Raw genomic sequence first — 9,906 nt, forward strand, 5'->3', positions numbered from 1 at the left:
TCCGAGTCTTGATTTAAAGAGCGACGCGGATTCAGTGGAAGGTGTTTGATCTCAATCTATGGATATGGATTAAGTGTCTTCAGTACTATTAGCACATAGTATAAAATTGCCAATTATGGTTTATGGTATCAATTTAGACGACTTGCGAAACTTCCATGAAACTCATTTTTCATTTTACTATTTGGCTTTTTGGGTGGAGAACTGGACAAAGAGATATGTTTAAGAATGCATTTAACTGAATTGCCTGGTAAATGTCATATTTCACAATGATATCCTAGGACTCTGTCTTGAAGGTGTGCTTCAATGAGTTTTCTCATTCAAAAATGACTGTAGCAGTGTTTTGTTCCCGCTTGGAAATTTTATATTTCACAATGATATACTAGGACTCTGTCTTGATGGTGTGCTCCAATAAATTTTCTCATTAAAAATACTATGACTTTAACAGTGTTCTGTTCCAACTTTAACAGTGTTCTGTTCCAGCTGGGAAATTTTATACTGTTTAGAAAATTATGAACCAATTAGTGAATGGAGTAAGAGGTGTTAGAAGCTCCTATGATTAATGTGACTTGCGATGATATGATATACCGAGTGCGAATACTCTAGAGCTCCATGGAACACCCATGTTTTACTTAATTCTGCAGCTCATATTTGGCTTCTTTGACAGGAGGAGTGGAAAAGGCAATATGTCTAAGAATACATTATACCATTCATGGATGTTATAACTGAATTCTCTCTGGGAATTGTCATATTCCACAATGATAGACATTTAGCTCTTTGTCATGATGGTGCTTCAATGGATTTTCTCATTCATATTACTAGGTCTGCAAGAGTGTTAATGACGTTCTGTCTGATATGAACCAATTAGTGAATGGGTAGGTGTTAAAAGATTCTTTGATTTCTTCTACTTGGAAATTGTTTTGCACTCTGTTAATGCATAATGTGTCCACAATAAATGCATAAGAGAATGTATTGTGTTTGGGCATACTTTGGAAGAAAGAATTTGCTAGCGGCTTATGTTGGAGTTTTATTTAATGCTATTATTTTGTCACATATATACTTCAATATATTTGTATTATTGTTATTAAAAATAACTGTTAATGTTGTTTCTAAAACACTTTGTTCTTATTTGAATTGATATATGAGATCTCTTTCATTTTTTGAGATGATGCGTTTCTTTTCTTCATTGTCTTTTTTCTAAAAACTTTTTCTTCTAGTTTTTAATGTTAAACTTTAATTTGTATACTTTTAGAATACTCTAATTTGCATTACAAATTAACAGTTGTGGCTTAACATAATTTTGTTTGCATATATTTATAATAATAACAGAAAACAAATGACTACACTATGCATGGAATAATTAAAACATAAACATTTATATAATTTACTTAAACACAAACTTGTGAAGGTGGATCGAACACCTGACCTTCAGATCTTCAGTCTGACACTCTCCCAACTGAGCTATCCCCGCTTATTAATAAATTTATTAAATTCGTTTTACATATTGCGTGGTACGCAATTGAATTGCAATTAAATCCAAGCCCACCCACGCCTAAGCCCAAGCCCACGCCCATGCCCATGCCCACGCATACCCCACGCCCCTCGCACAATCCCACGCCCCTCGCACAACCCCCACGCCCCACTCCCACGATCCAAAGCTATAAGATACATAAGTTATTTTGATCTATCTTTATTTTCCAAAGAAAAGAAGCTGCATTTTTTACATGAAGAAGATATTTGCTAACATATCTTCTATCATACTCAAACATATATTTCATGCCTATCGCCTAACATAGGGAGAAGAATATTACAGAAAACCTTTTATCATACTCAAACATATGCCAACATACTGTATGTTGAAGTATGTTAAAGTAGGGACATAAAGAACCCATGATCCATAAATTTATATATTGGCATATCATATCAGATAATCATGTAAACCATAATATAAACTATTTATGTTCTTAAGATGACCCAGACTAAACCCTATCATGTAATCCTTTTGCTGATATATTCATGCCTTCACACAGTGAGATATACAAAGCCAAGTTACATACTTTTACATCATAAGGCCTTTGTAAGCCCATTTCAGGGTATTAATGAGTTTCCAGAAGGGAAGTATTTATTACCTGATAGCCACTTGGTTTTGGATTAATAATGTAGTCATCAAATTCACCATCAATAGGTATCCAAAGCCTGCATTTAGAGGAAGAAATGTTAGCAAGGTATATGTCAAACACCTATATCAAACAATAAGGATATTATGCTCTTATAATGACAAGAAGAAAAAAACAAAAAAGATGCATTCCCCAACATGACATTAGATGATATCACTGATACAAATTAAAATCAATGTTAAGAGCACACTCCATTGGTTAGTCAAATTGTTCCCTCTCTAGAAACTTGCAAGCTTCATGTGCATGATAAAGAACAAATGTTACTCACAAGATAATGAGTACTTAAGACACATCCCATAATCTACATTGAATACTATTTTACCCACAAGATAATGATACAGAACAAATGATAAAGAAATCTACATTGAATACTTAAGACACATCCCATAATCGTTCTTTGACCAACTAATGAGCTTATATACAGATGGCATACATAGATATTTTACCACCTAAAGAACAAATGTTACTCACAATTTCACCTCATGTTTCATGTTTACCTTGCTGTAAATACTATATAAGCTTTTCAGACGACTAGACAAAGTTACTTCCATTCCTAGTACATAGCTGCAAATTTGAGCAGAAATAAAAAATCAATGTACAAGAATTTCCTATGTAATGCTTTCATTTGCTTTTTAATAATTAATAACGCTTCTATATGGAGAGGAGAATTGTGGTCCTACGAAGTTGATATGAATAACTCCCTCTCAAGTGCTTTTTCACAAGCAACAAGAGATGCTAAAGCAATTCCCGCATCTCTTACAACCTTTGGTTTTGTTTGAGTCAAAGAAGTTTGAAGATTACGAAGAAAGTTCATTCTCCTTCTTCGATCTAGGAACATATAAAATGGAAGTACAACCTACAATAGATCCTGCAAACAAAAGCACATGATTCAGAATGTTAACAAAGGGAAAGAACCACAACTACTACTTCTGAAACAACATAATATAACAACTCATGCAAATTTGAAGCTTTCGAAGAAAATTGTTTTCTGATTGAAAGATGGCATAATACTTCAAACAAAATTTGGAAACAATCTGGTCTCTTGAGTCCTTATGGTATATACATATGCATAAACATTATATGAAAAACACAAGGCTAGAAACCCTTATCGAGACCTGAGGTTTGGCAGAATGTTCAAGTCAGAACTTGCTGTTCAGTTTTGTTCAAAACCAGATTTTTTTAGAAAGTTAATTGTTGACCAAAAAACTACACTAAATTTCAATTTTCAGAAAAAATCAAATGACAACATTTTGTTACATTTAAACTTCAAGAAAAACATTTTAGGTGCTTATTGTGTTTCTGGAGAAACTAAAATGATTGATTACATGGCAAGGCAGTGAACTTAAAAAACCAACATACTCGTTTAATTTTATTACATAAACACTATAAAGATATTTCTACATAGAAAACAAAGATATTTCTACATCATTCACCAATTCTACAAAATGTAGAAGTTTGAGAATGTTTATATGGTACCATAGTTCAACCAACACGGCCATTTGTAAGGAGTTGAATAGATAGAATGTATAGAAATACACACAATTAGTCCATGCTGCCAAAATAAATAATAGTTCATATCTCCTAAAAAAATTATGGTGAAATCATTGTGTTATCGCATCTTTAGAACTCGGAATTACCACAGATTCACAGTAGCACAAAATTGAATTTCCAGGTAGATGTGAACATTTTTTTCCAAGGACCTTTTCCTACCTTCATGCTTAAAGTGTCCCCATCTACTTTTACCCCTGTTTCATTCTATATGTTCGAATTATGACCAATGGGCGAAGAGCCAAAGCTACCTTTTGTCTTGTTGTAAGGGTTCCACATTGAGGTTAAGACAGATCGCATTTGAAAAAACATATGAGGTTGTAGAATGTATATCCAACCATCAATTAGATGATAAATTTGGTTGCAGAATGACAGCTCGCACGCCCCACGCACCACTCCCACGCCCCATGCCCCACACCCCACCCCCAAGACTATACATTTCTCGGATCAAAGCATTTCAAACCAAAACAATAGAACTAACTAAAGCCTCAACCCTAAATTAACCTTAGTAATGTTGAGCAAATGTCGGGGAAACGAGCTCAACGTCTCTAGGGATTGGCGATCGTCCGGCTGGGCTTGGGTTTGAGGGGTAGTCGTTTGGTGATCATGGGGGAGTCGGCGGGCATGGAATCGTGGGGAGAGCAGCCGTCGCGGGGAAGAGAGGAAAAGGAATGGGGAAAGAAAACGGGGAAAGGGGGAAAAGGAAAAGGAAGAAAAAATATATATAAAAAGGGTAAAACGGTCCAAAATTAATAAAAAAAGGTTAAAAATAAAAACTGACATTTTTGAGGTTATTTTTGGGAATTACCCTTTTTTTAGGGTCATTTGATCAAATTCCCCCTCAACACAAACCAAATTAATTTATCCAAATTAATATTTTGGGTTAGGGTTTGGATTTGGGTCAACCCAAGATATGCTCACCCTTAATTATTATGATGATATGAAATGTCCTTTTTGAAAAACCAGTGAAAGCGGTCGATAAACTCATTGATCTTCTTGAGGATCTCCGAACTCTTTAATGTTTGATTTTTTATGTTATGTTTATTCGTTAATGAACATTTTTTTGTTAAAACTTTCATTATTGCTCTCAAATTATTCTTGTTGTATTTTGAGTGTATTTTGTGACAATTTGAACACTTGTATTTTTGTATTTGTTTTGTTTTTATGATTAAACAACTATCATATTGTATTAATTTTTAAACATATATATTGATTCAACTCGTTAACTTTCTAAACTAAAATTTAAATTAAAAAATATATATCGGTTCAACACGTTAACCATATCGTAAATGATAATGTAATTAATTTTTTGTTTGAAAAAATATATATAGTAGAAACTCTTTAAATTAATAATGTCGGGATCGGAGAAATTTATTAATTTAGAGAGTTATTAATTTATCGATAAATTAATAATTATTAATTTAAAGAGTTTTTTAACCGATTCAACGTATAATTTATATATCCGTATAAAATAAGTAATTATATATATCAAACAAAAAGACAAATTAGTCTATGTCTCTTAGAATTACGTTGCAGCATTGGGACTCCAAACTTAGTACTATTAATGACTTTTAAAGTACCACTATAAATATAAACAAGAGAACAAATTTGAATGTATATATATGTTTTCAGTTTTTATGAATTATTAGTTTATGATTTTCTTGAGACCGAAAATTATAAAGGGATCTCCCGAAAAAATATTATCTTATTATTTTATCGAGTTTTTCAATTTTTTACATTGGCCTAAGTCAGGACCAGACAAATTTATTATTTTAGAGAGTTTATTAATTTACCGAATATTAATTTAAAGAGTTTCTACAGTATATATATATATATATATATTGAAATTACAATTCCGAGCTAAGAAAAGTGAAAAAAAATTGGTCAAAGTTGTGTATATTTTATAGCATTTACAAATACAACTCGGTAAAGTGGACCAACATATGAAAAATTAAATAGACTTAAATTAAGTCATATTTAAAAGTTTTAAAAAACTATTTTGAGCTTGAATTTTAGATCGTTCATTGATGACTTCTTCTCGGAGATCTATCTCTCACTTCATTTATCATTGTTATACTTTTAGCATTGTTTTGTCCATTGCGATCTGTATTTAGACTTAGATCTATTTGATTGCTTTGTTTTATTCTTTCATCAGTTCTTTAGATCGTCTAAAGGTTTTAAAAGAGTAAGAGTTTAAATATATCAAGATCTTGTTCTCTCTACTCTTCTGATAAATTTTGCTATTTGTTTATGCTAATAATTACTACAATATGACTTGTGTTTACATTTTGTTAATGGATGCATCAGTATATGCAATGAATGTGTTATTCCCAACCTAAATTTTAACTTATGTTCGAGGTTTTGCTGTTGTGGATAGTTCTCTTGTACAACTAGGTTCAAAATTCTATCCACATTTGTTGTTTGTCCTCTAAAAATAAAGTTATTCCTTGCTTTCTAAATTTTGCAACAAATATGAGCAATACGTTTATTCTACTCGTCTCTTTTCTTGAAGTTATGACTAATCTAATCTTAAAAATTAAAATTAGCTATGCTAGGATTCGTGGTATGCAAATTTGCTTTTTTTTCCAAATTTCTTTAATAAACATGTATTCGATTAAAGTATGTCTAATTGTTTCACTGTTAGATTGATATTTTATGCATAATAAGTAATTTCGATAATTTTGATAACAATATTGACCTTCGTTGCAATTGCTTCTTTCACAACTCTCCATATAATTTTATTTTTATTTTTGGAGCACATTTTAAATCCCAAATTTGATTTTGATTTTGACTAAGTTCGATTGAAGGATGTGAGGTTTCTACTAAACAACTTATTTTCACATTTTATATTTCTTTTGTGGTGTGTGTCCAAACTAGAATGTCTTATGTGTCTTCCTCACTCAATGGAATTGATAAAATTTCATTGACAATATCAATGTGAAAAAGATTATTTAATAGTTCATTATCCCATGTCTTAGTTCCTTGAATAATAAGATCTTTGATAAATTATTGTGGATAATTACCTGGAATTTGAAGAGTGTTACCCGAGAGAAGCCATTGATGTTCCTAAATTTTAATATTCTTACCTGAAATGGTTTTCTATTTTATATTTATTGTAAGAAGTGCCTTGCCCCGCATCAAACTCTTACATGTCTACGAGGAGTTTTCCTTGTTACACCCTTCAATTTTTCCTAACAAATTATTAAACATTTCTTTCTTTGATCTTCTCAATTCATATGGAACTAGGAAAATTTCCGTGCGATGCACACGGATACGAATAAAAACAAAATAAATTAAATAAATTATAATAATATGTATTCAATGTTTAAAATTCTTAATAAATCACGAATAATATATTAAAATAAAAAATAGAATGCTCTCATTCCACATTTTATTCACTTCGGTAAAACAATTTATTTTCTCACATGTTTCATCAAATATTTTTTCTGAATGAATCTTTCATCTCGTGACTTTACACTTTCACTTTGTCAATCAAATATTTAATTCATATTTTTAATAATTAGCATCGTGACCTCATACTTTGGTCAATCAAATACTTGATTCATATTTGTTTAACAAGTTTAAAATGATACCGGTCTATTATCACTTGACAAACCACATCTCAATCACACTTGTTAAAGGTTGTACTTGTTTTGTTATGTTGCATGTTCGAACCATACAAATAGCATTTTTTATTTTATTGTTAACCGTTTTAAGTTTATGGGCGGGTCAACCCACAATCCGACTCAAGTATCCATTTACTCTCACATAAATATTCAAATTATCCATAACTCTCGACCCGACAATCCGGACACTTTAAAAATTAAGCATCATTATATATATATATAGATTAGTTAGTTAAAAATTTGAACTTTTATTGTTAAAATGTCTCACGTTCACCAAATTTGGTATTGAATCTTAAATATAAAGTGTTGTGGCCTAGTTGGTTAAAGGGTTGTACTTGTTTTGTTAGGTTGTAAGTTCGAGACATAAAATTGCATTTTTAATTTTATTTTTAACCGTTTTAAGTTTATGGGCGGGTCAACCCACAATTCGACCCAAATATCCATTTACTCTCACATAAATATCCAAATTAACCACAACACTTGACCCGACAATCCGGACACTTAAAAAATTAAGCAACATTATATATATTTCCATCTCACGGAAATTATCCATGTGCATCGCACGGAAATTCTCGGAGATCCATCTCTCACTTCATTTATCATTGTTATACTTTTAGCATTGTTTTGTCGACTGCGATCTGTGTTTAGACTTAGATCTATTTGATTGCTTTGTTCTATTCTTTCATCAGTTCTTTAGATCGTTTGGAGGTTTTAAAAGAGTAAGAGTTTAAATATATCAAGATCTTGTTCGCTCTACTCTTCTGATAAATTTTGCTCTTTGTTTGTGCTAATAATTACTATATTACTTGTGTTTGCATTTTGTTAATGGATACATCAGTATATGCAATGAATGTGTTATACCCAACCTGAATTTTAACTTATGTTTGAGGTTTTTCTGTTGTGGATAGTTCTCTTGTACAACTAGGTTCAAAATTCTATCTACATTTGTTGTTTGTCCTCTGAAAATAAAGTTATTCCTTGCTTTCTAAATTTTGCAACAAATATGAGCAATACGTTTATTCTGCTCATCTCTTTTCTTGAAGTTATGACTAATCTAATCTTAAAAATTAAAATTAGCTATGCTAGGATTCGTGGTATGCAAATTTGCTTTTTGCCAAATTTCTTTAATAAACATGTATTCGATTAAAGTATGTCTAGTTGTTTCATGGTTAGATTGATATTTTATGCATAATAAGTCATTTCGGTAATTTTGATAGCAATATTGACCTTCGTTGCAATTGCTTCTTTCACAACTCTCCACATAATTTTATTTTTATTTTTGGAGCACATTTTAAATCCTAAATTTAATTTTGATTTTGACTAAGTTCGATTGAAGGATGTGAGGTTTCTACTAAACAACTTATTTTCACATTATATATTTCTTTTGTGGTGTGTGTCCAAACTAGAATGTCTTATGTGTCTTCCTCACTCAATGGAATTGATAAAATTTCATTGACAATATCAATGTGAAAAAATTATTTAATAGTTCTTTATCCCATGTCTTAGTTCCTTGAATAATAAGATCTTTGATAAATTGTTGTGGATAATTACCTGGAATTTGAAGAGTGTTACCCGAGAGAAGCCATAGATGTTCCTAAATTTTAATATTCTTACCTGGAATGATTTTCCATTTTATATTTATTGTAAGAAGTGCCTTGCCCCACATCAAACTTTTACATGTCCACGAGGAGTTTTCCTTGTTACACCCTTCAATTTTTCCTAACAGATTATTAAACATTTCTTTATTTGATCTTCTCAATTCAGATGGAACTAGGAAAATTTTTGTGCGATGCACATGGATAAGAAAAAAAATAAAAAAAATAAAATAATTTATAATAATATGTATTCAATGTTTAAAATTTTTAATAAATCACGAATAATATATTAAAACAAAAGAATAGAACGCTCTCATTCCACATTTTATTAACTTTGGTAAAACAACTTATTTTCTCACATGTTTCATCACATATTTTTTCTAAATGAATCTTTCATCTCGTGACTTTACACTTTCACTTTGTCAATCAAATATTTGATTCATATTTTTAATAATTAGCACCGTGACCTCACACTTTGGTCAATCAAATATTTGATTCATATTTGTTTAACAACTTTAAAATGATACCGGTCTATTATCACTCGACAAACCACATCTCAATCACACTTGGTTAAATGTTGTACTTGTTTTGTTATGTTGAATGTTCGTACCATACAAATAACATTTTTAATTTTATTGTTAACCGTTTAAAGTTTATGGGCGGGTCAACCCACAATCCGACTCAAGTATCCATTTACTCTCACATAAATATTCAAATTATCCATAACTCTCGACCCGACAATCCGGACACTTTAAAAATTAAGCATCATTATATATATATATAGATTAGTTAGTTAAAAATTTGAACTTTTATTGTTAAAATGTCTCACGTTCACCAAATTTGGTATTGAATCTTAAATATAAAGTGTTGTGGCCTAGTTGGTTAAAGGGTTGTACTTGTTTTGTTAGGTTGTAAGTTCGAGACATAAAATTGCATTTTTAATTTTATTTTTAACCGTTTTAA

The 9,906-nt window shown here is 30.9% G+C and overlaps 1 non-coding gene across 1 annotated transcript; it reads right to left on the reverse strand.

The window, feature by feature from the left end:
• Positions 1–1,395: 1,395 nt before the first annotated feature.
• TRNAF-GAA lies at positions 1,396–1,467 on the reverse strand. The gene has a single exon. It is a non-coding gene; the product is annotated as a tRNA-Phe (tRNA).
• Between the last annotated feature and the right edge of the window lie 8,439 nt (positions 1,468–9,906).

Source organism: Impatiens glandulifera, chromosome 1 (genome assembly GCF_907164915.1).
Source record: "Impatiens glandulifera chromosome 1, dImpGla2.1, whole genome shotgun sequence".
Classification (NCBI taxonomy): Eukaryota; Viridiplantae; Streptophyta; class Magnoliopsida; order Ericales; family Balsaminaceae; genus Impatiens; species Impatiens glandulifera.